General features: G+C 40.7%; 1 long non-coding RNA gene across 1 annotated transcript; it reads right to left on the reverse strand.

Annotated features, from left to right (window-relative positions):
- Positions 1–2625: 2625 nt before the first annotated feature.
- Positions 2626–26666, reverse strand: LOC123383654. The gene is made up of 2 exons (XR_006593593.1): positions 17356–26666; positions 2626–3229 (listed from the first exon to the last, which is right to left on the reverse strand). It is a non-coding gene; the product is annotated as an uncharacterized LOC123383654 (long non-coding RNA).
- Between the last annotated feature and the right edge of the window lie 1063 nt (positions 26667–27729).

Consider the following 27729-nt stretch of genomic DNA (forward strand, 5'->3'; position numbering starts at 1 on the left):
TCACCTGACTCCATCACATGGCCTCGAAGTGGTGGCCTTCCCCCCACCCCAGACAAGTGGGAAATTGAGACTCAGGGAAGCTGGATTTGGAGATTCTCCCTGTCACTCATGTTGTCACCACATTAGGATGGAGGCAGACCTTGCAGAACTGTGCAGGGCGCTCAAGATCAGAGGGCAAGAAGCAAGAGCTGGCTGCCACCGCCACGCCCCCGCCAGCTTGGGCATCCTGCAAATGGCCCCTTTCCTACTATGCTTGAGAGGTCCGAGAAGACCCCACCATTCCTAAGCGCTCCCTACATATCCCTGTGGCGCCTGTCCATCCCGCCAGGAGCTGCTGACAAGCAGGGAAATGCTGGATGCTGCTTCAGTAAGCATAGCTCTAAAAATAGCCTCTGCTTTGAGAAGCTTATTGTTCAGAGCTGTATATTTTTATATGTATACAGAAAGTTACTCCTGGAGGTATAGGTGCCGGGTTATTAGAGATAATGCTATAGCCTGGAAGGTAGATTGGGCCAGACCTTGACTCAGCCTTGGCAGGGCAGGCTTCAGGGTAGGGAGTCAGCAAGCCGGGACTTGATTGTGGTTCTCTTCCTTGAGATAAGGGGGCAATCAGCAGAGACGCAGATGGGCACCCATGTAGGGTTGCTTTACAAGAAGCTGTTGTGGGCTCAGGGTACACCTGAGAGGTCTGTGGGCCCACTTCCTGCAATGGGGCACAGGCTTGGAGTAAAGCCCTCATTTTCTCTTGGTTGAGACCTTGAGCCAAGGTGTCTTGATTGAGACCTGAAGTTGGCCCTACCTTAGCCCCAGCCTGCTGGTGGGAGGGGTCAGGCCTCCTCAGCAGCCCTCTGACACCACTCTCTGCCCCTGAAGGAGCAGGGAGACACCCACAGAATGGACCTTACCTGGCTGCATCTGCCCCTGCCAGCTCAAATCTCAGGGACCCCAGACCCATGTCTAACCCTAACCCTAACCCTAACCCCTAACCCTAACCCCTAACCCCTAACCCTAACCCCTAACCCTAACCCTAACCCAACCACAATACCAGAACCCTCCACCGAAACCTAAGCCACCCTCAAACCCTATCCCTATCCCTATCCCATCGCATGGGCCGTCACTTCAGCCTTTGAGGGAGATCACGAGTCCGGAGTCGCTTTGGCCCTGGCGAACTCCATGGACCAAACCCTAAACCTAGCTAAGGCTCTCTCCCCATGGGGACCCAATAGCAAATTCTGACAACACCACGCACCTGGAGTCCAGAAGCGGTGCAGGATCACTCGGCAGGGAACCTGGAAGCTCACCATGTCGTTTCCTAGGCCAGGCTGCAGCTGCCCGATAGGATACCTGAGGCCTCCCTTACCAGGGGCTAATTGACTTGTGCGGCCTTGGCAGCCAAAGACTGATCCTGACTGGAACCTCCTTGTGCCCTCAATTCAGCCCTTCAGGGACACCACTGCCCTCCTGTAGGTTCGGCGCTTGGAGCCTCCTGGGACCTGATCCTAACCCTAACCCTACCCCGAACTAGAACACTCCACCAAAATCTAAGCCAGTCTCGAGCACTAACCCTCCACTTGAGCCGCCCCATCGCATGGGCCCTCACTTCAGCCCTCGAGGGAGATCACGAGACCTGAGCCGCTTTGGCCCTGGCGACGTCCCTGGACTGAACCCTAACCTTTGCTAAGACTCTCTCCCCATGGGGACCCAATCCCAAAATCTGACAACACCATGCGCCTGGGGTCCAGAAGCAGTGCAGGCTTACCCGGTATGGAACCTGGAAGCTCAGCATGTCGTTTCCCAGGCCCGGCTGCAGCTGCCTGAGTGGATTCCTGAGGCCTCACCGACCAGGGTCCCATCGACTTGTGTGGCCTTGGCAGCCAAAGACTGATCCTGACCGGCACCCTCCCTTGTGCCCTCAACTGAGCCCTCGGGGAGACCACTGCCCTGCTGTGGGTTCAGCGCCTGGATCCTCCTGTATGTATATATCTATATATCAATATACCTATATATCTATATCTATATCTATATCTATATCTATATCTATATCTATATACATAAGGATTTTGTTTATTCATTGAAGAGAGACAGAGTGCAAGTGGGGAAGAGTGAAAGAGAGAGAGGGGCACACAGAATCTGAAGCAGTCTCCAAGCTCTCAGCTGGCAACACAGTGCCTGACCTTGGGCTCAAACTCATGTACTGCAAGATCGTGACCTGAGCTGAAGCCAGATGCTTAACCAACTGAGCCTCCCAGATGCCCCAAGAATGGACCTCTTTCTTTGGCCACATACAGAAATATTAACTCATAAGATATTAAATAGCAAAAGTAGTCAAAATGGCAGAGTAGTAGGGGGACCCTGGACTTGTCTTCTCCCTTGTACACAGTACACAGCTACATCAACTACAAATCATTTTGAACATCTAGGAAATAGATCTGAGAATTAAGAAAACAATGTACATAATTTGAGCGAGAGACGTGGCAGGCATTCTGTGTGGAGACATAAATTGGGGGTGAGAAAAGCCTCAGTGTCAAAGAAGGGATAGAACTCTTTTTGCAGAGAGGAGAAAGACAGAGAGGGAGAGACAGTACTGCATTGGGTTCACTTAATCAAAGCACTCCTCCCAAATAATTTAACTTGGGAATTGGGAGGAATTTAATATTGCAAATTTTTGCAAACATTGGAGCTCAAATTATGAGATTTCATAAGTGTGTGTCATTTTCCAGAATCAAACCTGGTGGGATGTAATGCTCCTGGGGTTGGGGCAGAGGCCCAGAGCAGAAAGCATGCCGTGGGTGGGGAAATCCTGGTTTGCACTGGCAGAGAATGTTCCCCTTCCTGGAGTACATTTGGAAGAGGGTTTATAGTCTCTCAAGAACAAAAGACCCCCTGGTACCTTTGAGCAACTGTTCAACAGCAAGGACAGAGTCCCCCACAGTGGGTACATAACCTGGTCACAGATTTCCCTGTGCTTTACCATAAACTCCAGGCCCTTGCTCGGGCATGCAATTGTTTTTCCGGCACAGAAGGGCACCATGTGTAGTGGTGAGAGGCTCCCCTCCAGAGGAGGGGATTGGGTCCACAGCTTGCTGAGTCCCGTAAGATTTGGAGTTGTTAATACCAGCCATGCACCAGAGATAAAACACAGGAGAGTTGCGATGCCAGGCATGTCAATGTCCCAGGCAGAGATGAGTTGAGGGCAGAGATGAGTTGAAGGCAGAGATATGATGGAAACCTGAGGCATAGAAGAGGAGATTGCTTTTCTGTTAGGGATCCCTGAACAACAGTGGGTGTGAGATCTCCCACCTGGGACCGAAGAGCAGGGTGATGCCATCTTCACTCTTCACCCACTGCCCACTTGCAAGGTCAGAATTCAGAGAGCAATGCAACACCCCTAGTGGAGGCTGGGGCTGCTTATATCAGCCACCTTCTACTCACCCACCACCCCCATGCGGTGTGGGATCTCTTTACCAGGACAGTTCTGCCAGCAGACATTACCCCCAGGGAACCAACACAGTCCTTCCTGTCATGGATGCACCAAGTCTTCCGATCACAAAGTGCTCCAAATTATCAGCTCTAGTGTGGTGAAAATAGCACCAGCGTTTTTCTTTTTTTTTCTTTTTTTTCTTTTCTTCTTTTCTTTTCTTTTTTTAAATTTTTTTTTCAACGTTTATTTATTTGTGGAACAGAGAGACACAGAGCATGAATGGGGGAGGGGCAGAGAGAGAGGGAGACACAGAATCGGAAACAGGCTCCAGGCTCTGAGCCATCAGCCCAGAGCCTGATGCGGGGCTCGAACTCACGGACCGCGAGATCGTGACCTGGCTGAAGTCGGACGCTTAACCGACTGCGCCACCCAGGCGCCCCTCTTCTTTTCTTTTCTTTTCTTTTCTTTTCTTTTCTTTTCTTTTCTTTCCTTTTCCTTTCCTTTTCTTTTTTTCCTTTCCTTTCCTTTTCCCTTTCCTCTTCCCTTCCCTTCCCTTCCCTTCCGTTCCCTTCTCTTCCCTTCCCTTCCTTTCCTTTCAATTACTTTCCTTTCCTTTTTTTCTTTTCCTTTGAGATGCAGCAAAGTTAGTCCTAAGAAGAAAATACACTGCAATCCACTCCTATCTCAAGGAACAAGAAAACTCAGTAGAACAGATCAATGAATCGAAGAGCCTTTTTTCTTTATGAAAAAAAAAATTGATAATGGTATAGCTCGACTTCTCAAAAAGAATAGAGTGGTCCCAAATAGATGAAATGTCAAATGAAAAATAACAGACCACAATCAATACCACAGAAATATAATCAATTATTATACAATAGTATGAAAAATGATATGCCAACAGTCTGGACAACCTAGAGGAAATGGACAAAATCTTAGACACCCACACCCTACAACAACTCAAAATGGGAAGTAATAGAAAATTTTTACAGACCCATCACTAGCAAATAAATTGAATCAATTATAAAAAATCTCCTAAAAAAGTAAGAGTCCTGGTCCAGTTGGCTTACCAGGGGAATTCTAGCAGACATTTAAAGCAGATTTAATATTGCTTCTTTGAGAAGGATAGGATCCAAAAAAGTAGAAATGGAAGGAAACCTTCTGGACTCATTCTATAAAGTGAGCATTACCTTGATTCTTAAACCAGACAGAGACCTCACAAAAAAGGAGAATTACAGACCAATATCCATGATGAACATGGATGCAAAAATTCTCAAGAGGATAATATCAAATCGATATCAATAGTACACAAAAATTATTCACCGTTATCAAGTGGCATTCATTCCTAGGCTGTAGGACTGCTTCAAAATTACAGAATTAATCAAGTGAAACAACACATTAATAGAAGAAAAGATAAGAACCATATGACTCTGTCAATAGATGCACAAATGGCATTTGTCAGAATACAGCATCCTTGATTTTTTTTAATTTTTAATTTTTAAAATTTTATTTTTAATATACTTTATTGTCAAATTGGTTTCCTTTCAACACCCACTGCTCATCCCAACAGGTGCCCTCCTCAATGCCCATCACCCACTTTCCCTCTCCCCACCCGTGCATAAACCCTCAGTTTGTTCTTTGTATTTAAGAGTCTCTTAAGGTTTGCCTCCTTCTCTCTCTGTTTATAATTTTCCCCATTCCCCTCCCCCATGGTCTTCTGTTAAGTTTCTCAGATCCACATAGGAGTGAAAACATATGGTATCTGTCTTTCTCTGACTGACTTATTTCACTTAGCATCATTTTTTAACAAAAATCCTCAAGAAATTCAAGATAGAAGGAACATACCTTAACATGACAAAACCCATATATGAAAAGCCCACAGCTAATATGATCCTCAATAGGGGAACAGTGAGAGCTTTCCCCCTGAGATCAGGAACACTACAGGGATGTCCACTCTCACCACTGTTGTTTAACATAGTGTAGGTAGTCCTAGGCTCCCTCAGCAATCAGACAACAAAATGAAATAAAAGACATCCAAATTGGCAAAGAAGAGGTCAAACTTTCATTTTTCTTAGATGACATGATACTCTACATAGAAAACCTGAATGACTCCAACAAAAAGCTTCTAGAACTAATACATGAATTCAGCTAAGTGGCAGGGTACAAAATCATTGTACAGCAATCGGTTGCATTTCAATACACCAATTATGAAACAACAGAAAGAGAACTCAAGAAATTGATCCCATTTACAACTGCACCAAGAAACATAAAGGACCTAAGAATAAATGTAACAAAGATGTAACGACCTGTGTGCTGAAAACAATAGAAAACTTATGAAGGAAATTGAAGAAGATCCAAAGAAATAAAAAAAAAAATTCCATGCTCATGGATGGAAGAACAAATATTGTTAAATATCAATACTACTCAAAGCAATCTATAAATTCAATGCAATCCTAATTAAAATTGCACCAGAATTCTTCTCAAAGCTAGAACAATGCTAAAATTTGTATGGCACTACACATGAATCCAAATAGCCAAAGTAACATTGAAAAAGAAAACCAAAGCATGAGACATCACAATTCTGGACTTGAGCTTCTACTAACAGCTGTAATCAACACGACAGTATGTACTGGCACAGAAACAGACACATAAACCAATGGAATAGGATAGATAATCTAGAATTGGACCCACAAATGTATGGCCAAGTAATCTTTGACAAAGTAGGAAACAGTGTCCAATAGATAAAAGACAGTCTCTTTAGCAAATGGTGCTAGGAGAGCTAGGTAGCAACATGCAGAATGAAACTGGACCAATTTCTTACACCATATACAAAAATAAACTCAAAATGAATGAAAGACCTAAAAGGGAGGTAGGAAACCATCACAACTGTAGAGTAGAAAACAGGCAACAACCTCTCTGATGTCGGTCAAAGAAACTTCTTACTTGACATGTCTCTGAAGGCAAGGGAAATAAAAGCAGAAATGAACTATTGGGACCTCATCCAGATAAAAAGCTTCTTCACTGCAAAGGAAACAATCAACAAAACTAAAAGGCAACCGATGGAATGGGAGAAGATATTTGCAAATGACATATTAGACAATAGGTTAGTATCCAAAATCTATACAGAACTTACCAAACTCAACACCCAAAACCAAATAATCCAGTGAAGAGATGGGCAGAATTCACAACTAGGAACTTTTCAAAGGAAGACATCCAGATGGCCTACAGACACATGAAGAGATGCTCAACATCAGTTATCATCAGAGACATACAAATCAAAACCACACTGAACCACAATCTCACACCAGCCAGAGTGGCTAAAATTAACAACTTAGGAAAAAACAGATGTTGGTGAGGATGTGGAGAAATAGGAGCCCTCTTGCACTGTTCGTGGGAATGCAAACTGGTGTAGCTGCTCTGGAAAACAGTGTGGAGGGTCCTCAAAAAATTAAAAACAGAACTACCTATGACCCAGCAATAGCACTGCTAGGAATTTATACAAAGGATACAGGAGTGCTGATTCAAGGGAAATGTACCCCAATGTTTATAGCAGCACTTTCAACAATAGTCAAATTATGGAAATAGCCCAAATGACTACCAACTGATGAATGGATAAAGAAAAAGTGGTTTGTATAAACGATAGAATACTACTTGGCAATGAGAAAGAATGAAATCCTGCCATTTGCAACAATGTGGATGACATTAGAGGGCATTATGCTAAGTGAAATAAGTCAAGCAGACAAAGACAGACATCATATGTTTTCACTCATATGTGGAATTTGAGAAATTTAACAGAAGACCATGGGACAAGGGAAGGGGAACATATAGTTTCAAACAGAGAGGGAAGCAAACCATAAGAGACTCTTAAATATAGAGTAAAAACTGAGGCTTGATGGGGAGGAGAGTTCCCTTGATGGGGACTCCCCTTGATGGGGAAGAGAGTCAGGGAGAGAGGAAAATATGTGATTGGCATTGAGGAGGGGACTTATTGGGATGAGCATTTGGTATTGTATGTAAGCAGTGAGTCACAGGAATATATCCCCAAAACTAGGAGCACACTGAATACATTGTATGTTAGCTAAATTGACAATACGTTTTAATAAAAATATAAAAAATAGAATAAAATGAAATTATAAGTCTCCTAAAATAAATAAAGAACAGGAGTAAACTAGACATTGACATTAACAATTAATAAATGACTCTTGGGATGCAATGAAAATAAAAACAAAGATAAACAATTGTGACTGTATCAAAATAAACATTGTGCACAACTAAAACCACATGCACACGTTCACACACACACACACACACACACACACACACACACAAACCCAGCAATTTAACAAAAGGACCACATCCAAATGGGAGAAGATATTGGCAAAAATTATTTCAAAAACACAGGTTAATAATCAAAATATAGAAAGATCTTATACAACTCAACTCTAACACACACACACACACATACACACACACACACACACACACACACACACACACACACACAGTGATTTAAACAATGGGCAGATGACCTGAATATTTTACAAAGAAGACATCCACAACCAAAAAATAAAATGAAAAGTTTGAAATGAAATGAAATGAAATGAAAAGAAATGAAAAGAAATGAAATGAAAAGAAATGAAATGAAAAATTGCTCAGCATGAGTGTTTGTCCAGAAAATGCAAGTGAAAAGCACAATGAGATATCACCTCAGGCCTGTTTTAATGACTAAAATAATTGTAAGAAGTAATAAATATTGACAAGGATATGGAAAAAAGTGTATAAATTATCATACACTGTTGGCAGCAATGTAAATTGGTTCCACCACAATAAAAAACAGTATGGAGTTTTCAAAAAAAGAAGAGTAGAAATACAAAGTGATCTAGTCATTCCACCATGAGTATTTCTAATTCTAGAATAACCTAATTCTAATATATGTGAATATTTTGTTTATTACATAATTATTTATAGTAGCCAAGACATGGAAGGAAACCAAGTGCCCATCCAAATATGAATGAATTAAAAATGTGGTATATGTACAGTGGAATATTAGTCAGCTATAAAAAATAATGATATCCTGCCATTTGCAACAACATGAATGGACCTTCAGGGTATCATGTATTGGGAAATACATCAGAGAAAGACAAATACCATATTAGTTAATTACATTAAATTTAACACAAAACGTACAAACAAAAATTGAACAGAAAATAATTAACCAAATAGGGGCACCTGGGTGGCTCCGTCGGTTGAATGTCTGACTTAGGCTCAGGTCATGATCTTGTTGCTCATGGGTTGGAGCCCTGCATCCGGCTCTGTGCTGACAGCTCAGAGCCTGGGGCCTGCTTCAGATTCTATGTCTCCTCTCTCTGCTCCTCCACTGCTCATGCTCTGTCTCTCTCTTTCAAAAGTAAATGAACTTAAAAAAATTAAAAAAAAATTAAACCAAACAGACTTATAAATAGACAGAACAAAATGGTGGCTGCCACATAAGTGGTGATGGTAGGATTTGTGAAGGAGACAAAGGGGATTAAGAGATACAAACTTCAAGTTATACTATAAATGTCACAGGGATTTAAAAAGTACAGCATAGGGAATATAATTAATGATATTGTAATAAAACTGTATGATTAAAGATGTTGACTACATTTATATTAGTGAGAATAAAACAATGAAAAGAATTTTTAAATCAATTTGTTGTGAACCTGAAACTAATAAAGCATTGTATGTAATGTAATTCAATAATAATAATAAAATTACCATCCAACAATCCCTTAGAAGTGAGACAGCAGATTTTACATTAGAAACTTTAATGCAAGAGGGGAATGGAATAATAAGTGGAAAATCCTAGGAGAAAGAAAACTACCAAACAAGAATATTATTACCAGAATAATTGTCCATCAAAAATAGGACAAAATTGTCCTTTAAACAAGGAGATATCACAATTGCCCTCGTTAAACAAAATTTGATGCAATGTATCACCACTAGGTTTAAAGATGGGATAAAAGCAATAGTTTTAATTGAAATAAATGGACAGAGAAAAAAAAAGATCTTATTAAAGTAAAAATATCACTGATTATAATAAATACATAGATAAATAGAATATTGGAATAGTTATACGGTGGTGGGTAAATCAATTATAATACTAGTACACGAGAAAATGAGCAACTGTATTGGGAATAATAATAACTACAAACTCTTTAATATATACACAACATAAGAAATAAATTCTGGTATCAGAACTTAAATAATGTGGATTAATAGTAGTGCACAGCATTTTAATGACATTGATGTTATCTTGTTACCATATTAAAGACACATTTATGTCTATCATAGTTTTATATTGTATTTCAACACAGTAATAGCAGATACACAAAGGTTAAAGAGAAAAAAATCAAATTGTATCACCAAAGATGATCAAACCACTAAGAAAGACAGGAGGAAAATAGTTAGGAACAAGAGAACTACAAAATATAAAGAAAATTGTTAATAAAATGGAAATAATAAGTTCTTACATTTGAGTAGTTTCTTTAAATGTAAATGGAGAATTATGCCAATCAATGCAGACATGTAGATTGTTCAATGAAAAAGAAACAAAAGCAAACTAAAAAATATGTTATTTGCAGGAAACATCTTTGATTTATAAACACATAAATCTGAAAGTGAAGGTACAGAAATAGATATTTTATGCAAATGTTGACAACAGGGGTAGTAAAAAACAGGGGGAGTCGGCTATGCTTAAAATACACATGAAGTCAATATTTGCCACAAGAGAAAACAAGTTCATTACATAATGACTAAAGGTTTGAATCAATAGCATGATACAATAGTTATGGATACATGTGTCCCCAACACCTGAATATTTAAAGCCAATATTGATACATCTGCAGGGAGAAATAGACAGCAACATCATATATAATAGACTTCAAGAACCCACTTGTTATAATTGGTATGTCATCCAGAGAGACTATATATAATAATCGTTTTAAAAACCAGACTTGAAAAAGATATAAACCAAATGTGTGAATCAATTCCATACAGAACATTCTACCCAACAACAGCAAAATACATCTTCCTATCAAGCACACTTAAATAAAACATTGCCTAAATTGGATCACATACCAGGTCACAAAGCAAATATAAAGTGATTTAAAGGGAATGTGGTTATCCCAAAGATATTTTATGGAAAAAAAAATGAAAAATGATAGCAATAACTTAAGGAAAAGAGAAAATTCAAAATTATATGAAAATTAAGCAGCACACTATTGAACAAACACGAGGGTAAAATAAAATAACAGAAGAAAATTTGTCTCCAGACCATGAAAAAAAAAAAAAAAGTTAAAACACAACATACTAAAGCCTATGAGATTCAACATAAAAAAGTAGTAAAGATGGAAAACGCCTACATTAAAAAAAATTTTAATAAATAAGATGCCTATATCTCACAACATTTGAAAAAGAGGAAACTGAAGTCAAAGTTGGCAGAAGGCATTAACATGGTGCGTATCATAAATATCAAATAGAGAATGACAAATTTAAAACGTAAAATCAATCCAATTAAGAGATCTGTTTTTTTCTTGGAAATATAAGCAGCTTCAGTTTTGTTTTGTTTTGTTTTGTTTCCTGGAGTGAGACAGAGAGTGAAAGAAAGAATAAATGGAAGGAGGAAGGGAAGAAAGGAGAGATATAATAAGAGATTATTATAACTACATGTCAAAAATGTATACAACTTAGATAAAGATAATAATTCATATAAACACAAAATCTACCAAGATTAAATTGAAAGGAAGTTGAAAGTTTGAAAAACCCAATAATAATCAATGAAATAATATCAAATATCTTTCAATAAACCAAACCCAAAACTAGATATATTCCAGGATAATTCTATTAAATAATTTTAAAAATACTTAATTGTGGGAGATGCAGGAGAGAAGCATCAAAGGAAACGACTTCAAAAGGGAAGGGCTGGAGAAGGTGCAAGGCCTCAGGACATGTTTACATAGCTGAACTTGGCTGTGGCTCCTAAGGAGTGCCTAGAGACATTAACATCCTCCAGGGCCAGATCCTCCTTCTCACCTGACCCTTCCTAGTGTTATAGAAACCAATTAACTCAAAATTCAACCTTCAAAAGCTAAACCGCTAGACTGATTAACACACTTGCTTAGCTGACTTTATTCACGTAGTCTGTAGCAATTATCCTAATAAAAAGAAACTCCATTCTGGAGTCAGGGCCTCATTCTGACTCCAGTATGAGGACCTTCACTTAACTGCATATTGTTTGCGGACTCATTTTTTGAAACTCCAGCTATACTCCCTGCAACACTTAACATTGACTCTTTCTCAACTCTTCCAAGATGATAAAGAGGAAACATTTCTGAGCTCATTTTATGTGGCCTTATTACACTGATACCAAAGCAAGAAAATTACACTACAAAATAGGAAAGCTACATGTCAATACCCTGATGAACATAGATGCAGATATTCTTTTTCTTTATGTTTTTTTTTCTTAATTTATTTTTGAGAGAGAGAGAACACAACTTGGGAAATGCCATAGAGAAAGAGAGACACAGAATCTGAAGAAGGCTCCAAGCTCTGAGCTGTCAGCACAAAGCCGTATATAGGTCTCAAACCCATGAACCCTGAGATCATGACCTGAGCTGAAGTTAGATGCTTAACCAACTATACCATCCAGGAACCCCTAAATGCAGAAATTCTTAACAAAATAGAGGAAGACAAATCAAACATCACATAAAAATACTCATATGTCATTTTCAGCAGAATATCTTCCTAATACACAACATATATAAATCAGTCAGTGTGATAAGCCACATTAGGAAATTATGGAGGGGTGACCTGGATGGCTTGGTTGGTTAAGCCACTGTCTCTGGATACCAGCTTAGGTTATAATCTCCCAGCTTTATGAATTTGAGTCCTATCTCATTCTGTGGTGGCAGTGTGGAACCTGGTTGGGATTGTCTCTCTCTCCTCTCTTTCTGCCCCTCCACCCACTCATTTTGTTGCTATTTCTCAAAATAAATAAATGAATAACCTTAAAAAATATGGATTAAGATTACAGGACTATCTCAATGGATGCAGACAAAACATTTGACAAAATTCAGCACCCTTTCATGATAAAAATTCTCAACAAATAATTTAGAGGAGTAAGTTATCACAACACAATACATGCCATGTAACTAAACCTCACATCTTCCTCCTGCTCAATGGTGAAAAACTGAAGTTTTATTTTTCCTGTATAATTTTAATAAGGAAAGAAATTACCCATTCTCATTCCTCCTATTCAATATCATGTGGTTATTGCTAGTCAAATTAATTGTGTCAAAAAAATAAAAGGCATCCAAGTCTGAAAGGAAATTTTAAAATATTTGTTTGCAGCTGGCTTAAACCACAATTAGAATCAATAAACAAACTTAGTAAGTTTTCTGGATTCAAGGTCAACACTTTAAAACCTTTATACTACCTATGAAATATCTGAAAAGTAGATCACAAAAACAATTCCATTTTCAACAGCATCAACAAGAGTAAAATAATTGTAAATATGCCTATTCAGGGAGGAAAATAATTGTATGTACCCTGAAAAGTATAAAACATTGCAAAATTTGAAAAAGACAGAAATAGTTAGAAATATATTCTGGGTTTATAAATTGGATGAATCAATATTGTCAAAATGTCCATACTAACACTGTAAATTACACATTCAGCAGAGACCCTATCAATATCCCAATGACTGTTTTTTACAGACATAAAAAATACACTTAAAAGTTTTTTGGAACCATAAATTACAATCAAAATGAAAATAAGTCTTGAAAAAAGAAAAACAAATTGGGGGAATAACACTTCCTCTTTTCAATATATATTACAGGCTAAAGTGTAGCACTGGCATATAGACATACACGATAGACCAAAGAGGATTCTGAAATTAATCCACACCTATAGAGACAATTGATCTTTGACAGTAGGTTAAAGAGCATATCATGGCCAAGCAAAAGCTCCACAACAAATATATTTTTGGAAATTTAATAATGACATGTAAATGAATTAAATCCCACTATTTCCTTTTACTATACAGAAATACAACTATATGCTGATTAAGACTTACATGAAACCCCTAAAAATGTAAAGCTACTAGAAAAAAAACATAGAGGAAAAACTTCTTGATTTTATCCTTGGAAAATATTTCATATATGACACCAAGAGCATGTAAACACAAAATTTCATTTAAGCAAGATACTAAGTTCTAGAAAGCTGCTGTACAACATTGTACTTATATTCAACAATAATACATTGTACACATAAAACTATGTTAAGAGGATCCGTTTAAGGTTAACAATTCATTTCAAAATAAACTGAATCTAAAAAAAAGCATAACATAAAAAGTTCAATGCTTTAAGTGTATTTATAGATTCATTTTATTAGATTTATTAATCCATAATTTAAATACAATCACAGATATTAAAAACACAATTCAATGCTTTTGAAATGTGTAGTGACTCATAGAAGTAAGATTATAAACTTAGAATATTTTGACCTACATCACTGGACAAACCTACATTCTTTTTTGAAGGATTATTTTAATGTATAACTTTTGTCAGGGAAATCATACATTATATGGTCTTTTCTATATGGTTTATTTCATTTAATGTGATGTACTTTTGAGGTTCATATGTGCCATGTGAGATATTATCTCTTTTCATTGTGGAACTCTACCCAATTGTATGGATGCACCGCCTTTTTCTTTGGCTTATATATTTTATTATTATTATTATTAGAGACCAGATCCACAGGGGACAGTGAACTAACAGAAATGAAAAGCTTGCAAGCAGGTGCCATAAGCCACTGGAGGGAGTAGAATAGAGGCTTAAAGAGACCACAGGTAAGGAGACAAGAAATGAGAATGTGGCCATGAAGGTAACTCTTTAGAAAAGCCTGGGTGGATGATTACCCACCAGCAGAGGGAGTCTACAGGTAATATCTTTCCCCTCCCTTTGCTCTGGCTATGTCCAAATGCCCTTTTGAGTTTCCTGTTTTCTGGGAAGTTGTCTTTGACAGCCAGGCCCACGTGTGTTCTGAGAGTACCCTGGGTTCTCTTCTGCCAGAACACTTATTCCACAGCACAGCAACTGCCTGTCAGCTATCTGTTTCTTCCACTCTTCTGTCAGGAGCTCCTAGAAGACAGACACTAGTTTCTCTGTATTGTCAGTACCAAAGACAGAGCCTGACACACAACTGGCTCCTTCTCTGTTTGGCAAACACGCATCAAGAACTTGCTATCTGTTACCATTGTATTAATAGTATAGATACATCAGGAGCAGGGGAGACATATTTGGTCTCTGCCTTCATGGAGCCTGTTTAACTGGTAAGTGCTACAAAGGGCACCAGGGACATGTCTACAGTGGGAGTGATACACAAGTTGGGGGAGGTGCTTGGTAGCCCAAAGGGGAAAAAAAACTCTCATTGGCCAGAGGAGGAGGGATTGGGTCTGGAGCAGAGAGTGGAACACAGAGAGCCAAGGAGACTACCTTTTGACCTTATCTCAGAACAACACATAGCCATTAAAGGTTTTTAAGTCATGGTAGCTTTGGCCATGACTTTACAGGGCCAATCTTTCATCAAACACTCATGAGTGAGAGCCACCTCACCTCAAAGCTAGATTCCACTCTAAATCCCTCCCACCCCTTTTCTTTATGGCTTAGCACACCCAAAATGTACCCCATCTTCCTCCTAGACAGAACAGATCCCTCTGGGCTTTAAATCAGTTATCTCAAACTTTATGAATGTACACTCCACCAGAAAATGCTTTTTGCCCATGCAGCCTGAACCACACATTCATTTTTAAACTGTATTCATGCTCAAATATGTTTTTATACACAGCATAAAACCCACATGACCAGGATTTAGGATGTGGGGAAGGTGGGTGCAGTTAGAAGTGACTCTTTGTACACAGGAATGGCTCTTCTTCCGTGAGACTATCTCCCATTTGTGAGCCAGACAAAGGATTCACTAAGGAGACAATCTGCCCCTGTGCCACTTACTAAATTTGACCTTATGCTCATAAAATAACTCCTATAAAAATCACAAAAGCAGCTCCAATTACAGAGATAGTACACAAAACATCAAGGTACTGGCATAAAAATAAACACATGGATCAATGGAACAGAATGGAGAGAACAGAAATGATCCCATAGAGTTCATGAATTTACAACAAAGAAGCCAAGGACACACAATGGTGAAAGGACAGTCTCTTCAATTAATGGTACTGGGAGAATAGAAAGCCACATGCAGACACATGAACCTAGACCCCTATCTTCAACCACAACCAAAAGTCTCTTCAAAATATGTTAAAGAGTGAAACATAAGACCTGAAACCATAAAACTTCTAGAAGAGAATGTAAGTGGTAAGCATCGTGACATCAGTGTTTGTGATGAATTTTTTGGAGGGATTTCACACCACAAGTAAATAAATGTAAAAATAAACAAGTGGGACTACATCAGATTAAAGAGTTCTGCACATTGAAAGAAACCATCAATAAAAATGAAAAGGCAACCTAACGAATTTGTAAAATACTGTCAAATTGTAATCTGAAAAAGGGTCTAATATCTATAATATAAAAATAAAATAATTCCTACAACTCAATAGCAAAACAACCATTCATCCTATGAAAACATGGAAAGTGCTGACCAGTAGGAAAATCATAATCAAAATCACTAAGCGCTATCACCTCACACCTATCCCAATGGCTTTCACTAAACAGACAAGAACTAACAAGTGTTGGCATACTGTGGAGAATAGGGAATCCTGTGCACAGTTGGTGGGAATGTAACTGGGTACAGTCCCTCTGGATAACAGCATGGAGTTTCCTCAAAAATTAAAACTGAAACTACCATATATTCCAGAAATTCGCTTCTGGGTATTAATCTGAAGGAAACAAAAAACACTAATCCTAAAATATATACCCACACCCACAATCTCTGTGGTATTATTTACAATAGCCAACATCTGGAAACAGCCTATATGACCATAGATGGATGTATGGGTACAGGAAATATCACACACACACACACACACACACACACACACACACACACACTGAAGTATTATTTAGCCATAAAAATAATTAAATCTGACCATTTGTGTCAACATGGATTGACCTTGAGTGCATTGTGCTAACTGAAATAAGTCAGAAACAAATACACATGATCATTTATACATGGAATCAAAAAAAAAAACAACAATAAAACTCCTAGATACAAAGAAGAGATTGGTAGTTCCTGAAGTGGGGTCAGAAGGTGGGTAAAATTGGTGAAAGTGGGCCAAAAGTATAAACTTCCAGTTACAAGACACACAAATTCTGGGCATATAACTAACGTGCAGCATGGTGACTATAGCTAATGATCTTGTCTATTTGAAAGATATTAAGAGAGTTGATTTTCACTAGAAGAAAAAATGTAAATATGCATGGCAATGAATATTAAGTACATGTTCTGTTGATATTTTCACACTATATACAAATATCAAATCATTATGTTGTGTGCCTAATACTGTTATATCTCAAAAACAAACAAATACTGTTATATCTCAAAAAAACAAACAAACAAAACTACTATGTAATGTGTAAGAAGATACATTGTGAGAACATGAATATTTAGTGACATTAAAGGTAATAATAATGGTGATCCTGACTGGGCACATTCTAAGGATAGACACTGTGCACAGGGTTTCATATGCATGATCTCATTAAACCACACACAACCCTAACAAGATATGCACATGATGTCATTTTATAGAGAATGAAACTCAGGCTTACTAAAATTAAGAAATTTTCCTAAAACAGCAAGTGGTAGGGCAAAGATTCAATCCCAGGTATTTCAAGTAAAACTAATTCAGAGCACAAGTTATGGGCATTCCCTAAAAAGGAATATACCTGAAGAAGGTAACTGCAAACTCAGCTGGCAGGATCCATGCAGGGAGGTGGGAGGGAGGGATTCAAGTGGTAGAACCAAAGTAGCTATGCCAACATCCCGGCTGTGGGGAGAGTCCTGAGCCTGTGACCATGGGAACTCTGGGGTGGAGGGTCTCATGCTTCAAACTCTGTCCTCACTCCCAAGGATCATTGCCCACCTGAGAGCCCCAGGTTGGGGGAATTCTGATTGGCTGGTCTTCTATGACATCATATGTGCCCTGGACATCCTCCTGGGATGCTGCCATGATGGTATTTGTGGTGCAATCCTCCTTTATTCTAATGAGTGTCCATGAGCACACACTAGCACACAAACTGGCACATGCTAGTATAAACATTGGTGTAATTTACTACTCATTATACACACTAGATCACATTAGCATGTCTAGCACACTCTACTACTCACTAGCACACAAAAGCACACAAGCTAGTACTCATATTAGGACAAATACAAGTACACACCTAGTACATGCACTAGTACACAATAGTATACAACTGGTGTATGTCAGTACACATAGTAGTATGTTCAGTAAATACTACTACACATTAATACACAATAGCACACATGTTATACTCAACCTAGCACGAATGCTAGCACACAGACTTGCAAAGCTATCACACATTAGCACATATGCTAGTACTAGTGCACACTAGTGAACACACTGGCACCGACTAGAATACACACTAGTACATACTAGCATACATTAGCACATCTAATACACACTAACACACACTAGTACACATACTAGTTCCCATATATTAGTTCACACGAGTACACCTATGAGCACACACACTATCATATGCAAGTACACATGCTAGTATACACCTGAGCACACACAAGCAGTAGTTGTACACTCACTGTCACACCTAGGACGCATACTATCACACACACTAGCAGGCACAAGTACACATGCTAGTATACACAAGTTTCCACGCTAGCACTGGCTGTAGGCTCACTGGCACACCCAGGACACATTAGCACACAAAACAGCAGACGTAAGTACACATGCTGGCATATACACTAATGTGCACTAACACTACATCATTACACACACTAAAACGCAGAACACATCAGGTGGGAAGTCCCACACAAAACTTGTGACACGTGTGTCTAAATGCCCAATTTACTTCTCTCAGTACTGAAAATATGCACTGCAAGGGGCGCCTTGGTTGCTCAGTCAGTTAAGCGTCTAGCATTTTCTTTTGGCTCAGGTCATGATCTCACATTCCCTGTGTTTGAGCCCCATATCGGGATATGCTCTGACAGTGTGGAGCCTGCTTGGATTCTCTTGCTCCTTCCCTCTCTCTGTCGCTCCCCTGCTCTATCTCTCTATCTCAAATAAATAAATAATTTTGGATTCTAATTAAAAGTAGCTGGCAATTGAAGAGCGTAATTTGTGACTTTTCAATTGAATTTACCTTCTTGGAGGTGTCTTATGTATAAGTTCAAGTCTGCAAAAAGAAGCAGGCAGGTACAAAATATCAATTTGTGGCTTTCAGCAAGATTCAGTAATTTATCATAATTAACAATAATAATTTCCAAAATGATCTTTTTGGCTTGTTATTGACCACCATAAACAAAGAAATGAGACAGTTTTCTTTTTTAGGTACAACTGGTTCTTTGGTAAAACATAATTTAGGGGCGCCTGGGTGGCTTGGTCGGTTAAGCGTCCAACTTTGCCTCAGGTCATGATCACATGGTCCGTGAGTTCAAGCCCCGCATTGGGCTCTGTGCTGACAGCTCAGAGCCTGGAGCCTGTTTCAGATTCTGTGTCTCCCTCTCTCTCTGCCCCTCCCCTGTTCATGCTCTGTCTCTCTCTGTCTTAAAAATAAATAGACGTTAAAAAAAACATAATTTAATGTTTTTATGAAAGAGATATATAAAACACTTTTCTACAGCAGTTTTTCAGTTAGGAGCCATGATCATAGAAATGAATAAATACCAACACTCACACACACCACCTGTGTCAGATGCTTTGATCAGCTAGCAACACAGATATAGGGTAAAGTTACAAAGAAAGGGAAGGAAAAGGCATCCACAGAGAGGATATTTACACACATCTGATGAATTGGAGCACTGATTTTCAATCCATTTTAACATGTTTATACTAAAGTCCTCACAGTGGGGTGGTGTATTTTTGGACTACAGCACACTTCAGGGTTCCCTTTGTCATGCCTGCGCCTGGAATATATGGAATCAGAGTGGTAGGCAGTGAGTGGATGAGAACTCCCCTCCCTGTGCGTACGTGAGCACAGAGTGTTTCGGATGGACAAGTGCTTGGATCACTGCAGTGTAAACCCAGTCCTTCCAGTGCTGTTATCATTAAATATCCTCACTCTTAGCTACATAAACCTCAAAGTGTTCCAAACATAGAAAAAATGAAGGGCATTTCTGTTTTCTCCAGGCTGCTCACACACACACACACACACACACACACACACACACACACACACCAGAATTATAGTGTTCAAAAATCAAAGAACGCTAAATTGAAATCCAGAGTAAAATTATATCACCTTTTCTTCAGTCTTGGAAGAAAGTATTTGGAAACAGAAACATTATTGTAACATGTATACTGAATATATTTGGCTGACGTCTATGAAAACATACAAACAAACAAAGAAAACAAACAAACAAAAACTGCAAACACTGTTTTCCTGAGGTAGGTTTAAATAAAGGAAGGGATGTACAAATAACATAGGTGACCTTGGTGGAAAACCTCATCGTGGTTAACATAAATGTCAATCTACAGGTACCTAGCATTGACAACAACATAGGATTATATGCAAAGAAGCTGGCATGTCTTTACACGATACCGGTTATTTGAATTTTATGGGAATGTAGACATTGGAACCCTTATAACAAAATTTTGGAAATGGTTGCAAACCCCTTTTATCTGAATGACTGCAGATTGAAATGAAAGAGCCATTTTGTTGAGTATCTTAACATTACCAATTGTCCATTGTGAACAATGGGCTTCAGAACACTGGTGATTATTAGGCATTTTCTATTCACAATTCAACTGAATCTAACAAGGCCTAGTACCAAAGTTGATATTGACGAGATATGTAAGGAACCACATGAAATGGCATGAAAGACACAGAAGAATCCCTTTCTGAAGATCATCAAAACATAAGAGTCATGACAGTTGTATACTGTGTCTGTGTATTGTGGGTAGACATGTGGGTAGGCCAGGTGTCGGATAGAAGCAGAACCCAGGCTGCTTTCCTCTGAGTTGAAATTTTCCCATTAGGAAGAAAGAGCCAGGATCAAAGTGGACCTTCCACTTTTCCTCCATCCATTGGACACCATCTTTCCTGTGCTCTGTGGATCCCCTCCACAAACTTGCCCTCTCCTGGCTCTTATTCATACAATCACCTCCTACCCAAGTTGTACACATTCTACACATGAAGGAATGGGGATTCAGGGGGTGAGAATCTCTGGGGTCTCAGCTCAACCAGGAGTCTGATGTTTCTGGAAACCCAGGGTGTGATGAGCAGGGTCTGAGCAGCCGTGCACAGGATGTTCCAAGTGTTGGGATCACATAAGCAACACACATCCCCCTTACATCTAAGACCTGGACTCCACCAGCCTCCCCACAGGCTCTTAAAAGCAGCAGCTCTCATGTCAGCTCAGACACCATCCATCTTAAAGACAGAATCCTCCACTTCCTACGTCCTCCTGAAGGTCGTGTTCCACCCCCACAGCTAGTTTCCTCATGGCTCCCAGTGGCTAGGAGAACAATGTCTTGAGCTGAGCTGACAACCAACTGCACTAGGAACTTCCCTTGAATCTCAGGTGGAGCCACAGGTGGGCCCCACTACACTGGTTCTGCACCTCACTTGAGCTTCCACCCCACATTCCTGCAACTAAGAGGGACCATTTCCAAGGAGGGTTTGAGACTGGAACCTTGACCTCGAAATCCCTTCTAAACCCAGTGCCCAATTCATCATGGAATCTTAGCTATCCCTCTTGAGAGTGACCACTTCCTTCATGCTCATGCACACCCTATAATTGCCAAGGTTCATCTGTTTCCTCCTCTCTCACAAACTGCCTTACTCTGTCAAGACCTCTGAATCTAAAGCACCCAATTTGAATCCCACATGTGTCCCCCCAAGTCTGCAGTGCTTCCTTTGTCAGAACAGAACCCACCATCATGGCCCCTCACACCACTCTCTGCTTACTGCACCTCCTCAAGCAGAGGCAGGGAATGATCCAGTGCCCCTGGCCTCCCTCCTCTCTGGTTACCTGGTATCCTTGTGACATTAGCTCTTCAAAGGCCTGCATGAGAAAAGATACTGAAGTGTAGATACACCTGTTGCCATGGCCTGAGTTTGAAGCCATACCATCAGGGTCCAAACTCAAGTTTAGCAACAACCTGGCTGGGACATCTCAGGACAGAAATGCTTTATGCATAAATACCTGTGTGCAGACATATTGCTTCTCTTATTCTTTCTAACAGAATAGAGCTGATTTGATCAACTGACCTTGGGTTCGAGAAGTCAGAGTGTGCGAAAGTGCTCATGGGGACAGGCAAGTTGATATCAAGGTCATCTCCCTGTAGTTCACTTACACTTTCTCAGAGCCATGTAGATACTGCCCACCATCATAACGATGTTATGAGTCATAAAGCACAGTATTGACTGAGCCAGTCTGCACATCACAATCACCCAGGGATTATTTCTCATAATTTTTCTTATAATATCATCATAAATTATTTATTTAAAATTCATTTAAATTATACACTTATGCCATGCCCCCACTCCTGGAGATGACCACTTTTCCAAGCTCTCCTTTTATTCCATCTTTGTGGGTGGGGGACTTCACTCCTTGAATATTGCTTGGAAGTCAAAAGCATCCAGTAAGTCCTCCATGAGCACAAAGAATCTCTCTACCTCATGGAGCTGAACCTGTCCCCCTCCCCACCACTGAGCCTGTTCTTCTATGGCCTCCATCTCTCCAGGTGGGAGCAACTTTACTTTATCTGGAGGATTTCTTTCAATGACTAATCTGGATTCAGGGCCTGGGTCTCCTCTAAAACTTCCTCCCAGTTCCCCTGCTCATGTTCTTCCATGAGTTTCAGTACAAAATCTTCAAGCAAATGGTCTGTCTCTTCTTTTATTGCATGGCGTTGGTTTCTTCTGAAGAGGAGGACTCCCCCAAAAGAGGAAGGCTGCACAGGTTAAAGGCCACAAGGACTTAAGGTTGAAGTCATTCCCAGGTGATAAGGGATTCAGTTTTCCTGTGCTTTGCTAGGATGTGGAGATTTTGGTTGAAGGTCCCCAGTTAGCTCAGTGTCCAGGGTAATCATTGGTCAAGTTTCAAGCTAGAATAGAGGGCTTGGGGTGGCAGGGCTCCCAGTGGGACTGATGTCCTGGGAACTCAATTTCCCACTCCTCTGCTGTGTTGGAGGGCTCCCAGTCAGACCGGGTTGTGTCAGGCCAGTGTTCCAGTGACTTTTTTTGACCAATGCTAAGAAGAGATGGAAGGCTTATGATTTGAAGGTTCCCGTTTGGCCACAGGTCCAGTGAACATGTGGCTCCAGTGCTGAGCTGGGTATGGAGGTCTCATAGAATGAAGCCACTTGGCCAGCCCTGTGTTCAGTTGCCCTGAGATCTTATTGATTAGAACAGTTCTATGTTCTCTTGTAGAGCCCCATGTCCAAGGGCACATAGTGAGCCCACTCTCCCAGTGACTACATGATGTTGTGTAGAGCATTGGTGGATGGCTCCAGCTACAAGGTCACATGGTGAGCCTGCTGTTCACATGACTCCTTGGGAAGAGCAGAGCTGATTTGGATGGCATGTAGTCAAGGTTTCGCAAACCCAGTGTTCTGGAGATTTGATTGTCTTGTGCTTTGCTCTTTTGGAGTGCTCCAGATCCAAGGGCACATGATAAGCCAACTGACCATGATACACCTTGGCCTAGTCCTGACCTGTTTGGAGGCCTCCAAGTCTACAGGAAAGAGTGAGCGCAATGTCCAGGTCACTGCTTGGCCTAGTGGAGAGCTAGGTTGGATGGCTGATGGTCTGAAGTCTCCTGGCAAGCCCAGTGTTTTGAAGCCTTGATTGCCCTGGCAGTCCATTTGGAAGGCTCGTGTTCCAAGGGCACATGGTGAGCTCACTGACCAGATGACTCCATGGCCTAGTGCAGAACTAGGTTTTAAGGCTGCATGTTCCAGGGCATGTGTTGACCACGTTGTCCAGGTGACTCCTTGGCCTAGTTCAGAGCTGGGTTATAGGAATCATGGTCTGATTGCTCTTGGAAAGCCTGGTGTTCTGGAGAATTGATTTTCCTGTGCTCTGCTCAATTGTATGGCTCCAGATCCAAAGGCATGTGGTGATCCCACTGTCTAAGACAGTACTTGGCCTAGTATTGAGATGCTTTGGAGCCCTCCAGGTCCCAGGGAAAGTAGTGAGTCCACTGTCCAGGTCACAACTTGGCTTCATGCAGAGCTGAATTGGATGGCTCATAGTCTGAAGGCTCCTGGAAAGCCTGGTATTCTGGAGACATGATTGTCCAGTACTATGCTCTGTTGGAGGGCTCCAGGCCCAAGGGCACTTGGTGAGCTCACTGTCCAGGTGAGTACGCAGCCTAGTGCAGAGATGGCTTTTTGGGCTCCAAGTACCATGACATGTGGTGAGCTCACTGTCCAGATGACTCCTTGGTCTAGTATATAGCTGGGTTGGAGTAATCATGGTCTGCTGGGTCTTGGCAAGACCAGTATTCTGGAGAATTGATTGCAGTCTTCTCTTCTCAATTGGAATGCTTGTTTTCTGAAAGCACCTGGAAAGTCTAGTGTCCTGGCCATGCAATTGCCCCCTCTCCTGGGTTGAAGTTCTCATAGTTCAGTGGCCTCTTGTCAGATCGGTTTCCAGGTGACTCTGTTGCCCAATAGTGAGCTGGTATGCAGGGCTCATCGGAGAGTGGCTCCCCACAAACCCAGTGTTCTGGGGACTCAATTGTACTGTGTTATTCTGGGTTGGAATGGTTGTGCTCTGTTGGCTTCTGGTCACTCCAGTGTCTTGGGGATTTGTTTTTCCACCACTGAGCTGGATCAGACAGCTCATGTTCTGTGTTCCAAAGACCCCCACTGTGTCCAGTCTTGTGGTGACTCCTCCCAGTACTTACTTGTGTCAACAACTCCCCTCTTTGCCAGGTGTCTGTGGGCATTGTCCACATTGTGGACATCTGGGTCAGCCTTATGTGCAGAGCATTTATGTGTCCTATGCTGAGCTGAGTTGGAGGACCCCAGGGGGAGCAGGGTGTTCAGGGTTCCCTCAGGACATGGCCTTGCGTTTCCTGTGCTGACCCTGGTTGTGATCACAGAGGTTTGGGAGGGGATCTCCCCATCTGGCTGAGAATCCACTGTACTATCATAACTAGTGCTCCAACCCACTTTCCAAATGGAAATGCATAGGTGACTGGCCCAGCAAACCTTACAGTGGGAAGTGGGTCCTGGAGTTACCAGGTGTGGGTATGCAGACCCTCAGAACTACAGAGGGGCAGAAAGGTAAGCACAGACATGAATGTGGAGTACAGAATGTCAACAAGAGGCCTCAGGCAAGAGTGAGCACACTTCTTGCCATTAGCAATGGCAGGGAACAGGGCAGATAATGTGAGGAACAGCAGGAAGAGCTGTGGTGGAATTGCCATCTCTTTCCTCGGTATGGCCTGAGTTGTTGCCTGCCTTTATTAACAGCCCTGGTTCATCACATTGCTTTTTTGTGATGTCAAAACCATATCTGGCCAATCATCAGGTTTCTCTCAGGTTGGCCTTGATCATGTGACCAATCACCTGGCAGCTCAGCTGGCCAATCACAGATGGCTTTCTCATTAGCCCTCCTGACATCATTGCCTGGACACCATGTTTTAAAAGAAAACATGTTAACTTTTCTTCAAGATGGAAAATTAATATTTGGGATATATCTATAGTACAGTCATGATGGTACTGAAAGAGTCAACTGGAACAAAGCCAAATGTGTCACTCAGAGTCACCACTCACTATAACACACCAATATGAATCAATACATAGGTCATGAAATCCCATCAAAGGTCACACGTCAGTGGTACAACTAACAACAAGGCTCTAGAGCAAATGCTAATCACAACTTGTCCATCAGGGCTTAAAAATATTTCTAGACAATGGTAAATACATCTTAACACAACAAAAACATTAAGCCTGGAGAAAACGAAGCTGACTCACAAGTTATTAACTGCTTTCCAAAATGACATTCAGCATTCATAAGAGGGGCATACCAAAACCAAGACTTTCAACACATAGTCTCATGACCAGCCTCTTATGAAAACTATGCAATATGCAAAGCAGGGAACTGGGTCTCATAACTAGGAAAAAATCAGTCCACAGCAAAAGACCACCGGATGACAGTTGATAATGTGAAAGAGACATTAAAAATATGCTCAGGAATTAAAGCAAAACATATATGTAATGTGGGGAGAAAGAGAAACCATAAAGGAGAATCAATGGAATTTCTACAGCTGATATTAGGATATGTGAAATGAAAAACTATACCTTTTGGAATGATGGGGTGATGCGGAGGAGGAGCCATGATGGCGGAATTGCATGGAAGATTTTTGTGTGTCTTGCATCCATGAAATACATCCAGACCAACACTAAACCATCCTACACACCTAGAAAACTGATTGGAAGATTCACACAACAATCTGCACAACCTGAACCACAGAATTCAGCAGGTACGCAACACGAAGAGCTGAACTTGGGGAGGAAGAAGCCACGAAAGGGAGGGAACCCATTTTGCTGGCAGAGAGAGGATAGAGACTGGGGGGGAGGGAAGCATACAGAAAAAGCACCCTTTCCCAAATGCAGCTGGGGAGAAAGTGGAAAATTGGAAACAGCTGCAGGGACTAAACTAAAAAGGGAGAAAGGAGAAAGGAGAGGGTTTAAATTCCTTTAAGACTGTAAACAAGGGGAGCCCAAAGGCTGCAACTCCCCAGCTCAAGACTTGGTCGTGCTTTGGTGGGAAAGGTGAATCCCTAGGAACAGACTGGGGTCCGGGAGGTTCTCGGGCCACATGGGAAAAAGCGGTTCCACTGCTGGAAGGGCATTTGGTAGAGACTGTTGAAGCCATCTGGTCTCGGCAGACCCCGGAAAGCAGCTACATTCGCCGGTGCTGGGGCAAGGTCTTTGAGTGTGAAGCCTGGTGCCAGATGTGTGTTGCAATTTTCCATAATCCCTGAAACGCTGATGCTACACTGTCTCATGATCTTTTTTGGGGGGCGGGCTGGCACCTGGCCACAGTCTCAGGGCACCGGCAATAGCAGGGTCCAGCGGGCATTCCTGGGTGCAGCCAACATTCAGCCATTGCTCATTCGGCCATTGCTAGGTGAGACCCTCCAGCAAAGGGGAAGAAAGGGTCAAAGCCGCAGTCCTTCCGAAGTAAGGGGCAGGGGAAAACAGCCGCATCTGAAACAAAAAATGGGAGAGAGGTACTGCCTGGGCCTGGTCACAGAGAGTGGAAAAGCGGGGAGTAGATGAGAGCTGAAGACAGAGGACTGGTGCACAATTGCTGATCCAGGAGAACGGACTGGTCCCTGCTCCAGCGCATGCACATGTGCACTTCCCAGCGCCACAACAATCCACTCCAGTAGGCTAGCAGTGCCATCCAGTGGAGAGCGGAGCTGTTACACCGAGCCCCGCCCCACTGGGACATCTTTGCTCTTCAAGAACACAGACCTCACCTCCTGCTAAATTTATGGACTATGAAGAGCTACATGGACTGACTTCTAGGGGAAAACGAAGCAATTCCAGTCCTACTTCAATCTGTTAGCAGCTTCGTGTATTCAATTTTTTGTCTTCTTTTTCTCTTTTCCTTTTTCTCATTTACAGTTCTTTTTCTTGAATACAGAAAGAGAAAAAAATCATTTTTATTTCTCAATTCTTATTAAAAATACCTGTCTTTAATTTGTATTACTATGTTTTTTACTTTTGTGTAAATTTTTTCAAATTCTACTTTACTTCCATCATTTTATTTTCGTCTATCTCAGTGTACTCATCTTTTCAAATTTTCAAACAAAGTCCTTTTTTTCTTTCTTTTTTTCTTTTTCATTTCTTTTCTTTACTTGAATGCAGAAAGAGAAAAACTTCATTTTTACTTTCAATTTCTTTTAGAATATTTTTATTTAATTTTTACTATATTTTTTGCTTTTATGTAAAATTCTTTTTTAAATTCTATCTTACTCCCATTATTTTATTTCAGTCTACTATAATATATTCACTTTTTTCAAGTTTTCAAATGACTTCTTTTTTTCTTTTCTTTTTTTTATCTTTTTTCTTTTTCATTTCTTTTCTTTTTTCT

Source organism: Felis catus (genome assembly GCF_018350175.1).
Source record: "Felis catus isolate Fca126 chromosome F1 unlocalized genomic scaffold, F.catus_Fca126_mat1.0 chrF1_random_Un_scaffold_34, whole genome shotgun sequence".
Lineage (NCBI taxonomy): Eukaryota > Metazoa > Chordata > Mammalia > Carnivora > Felidae > Felis > Felis catus.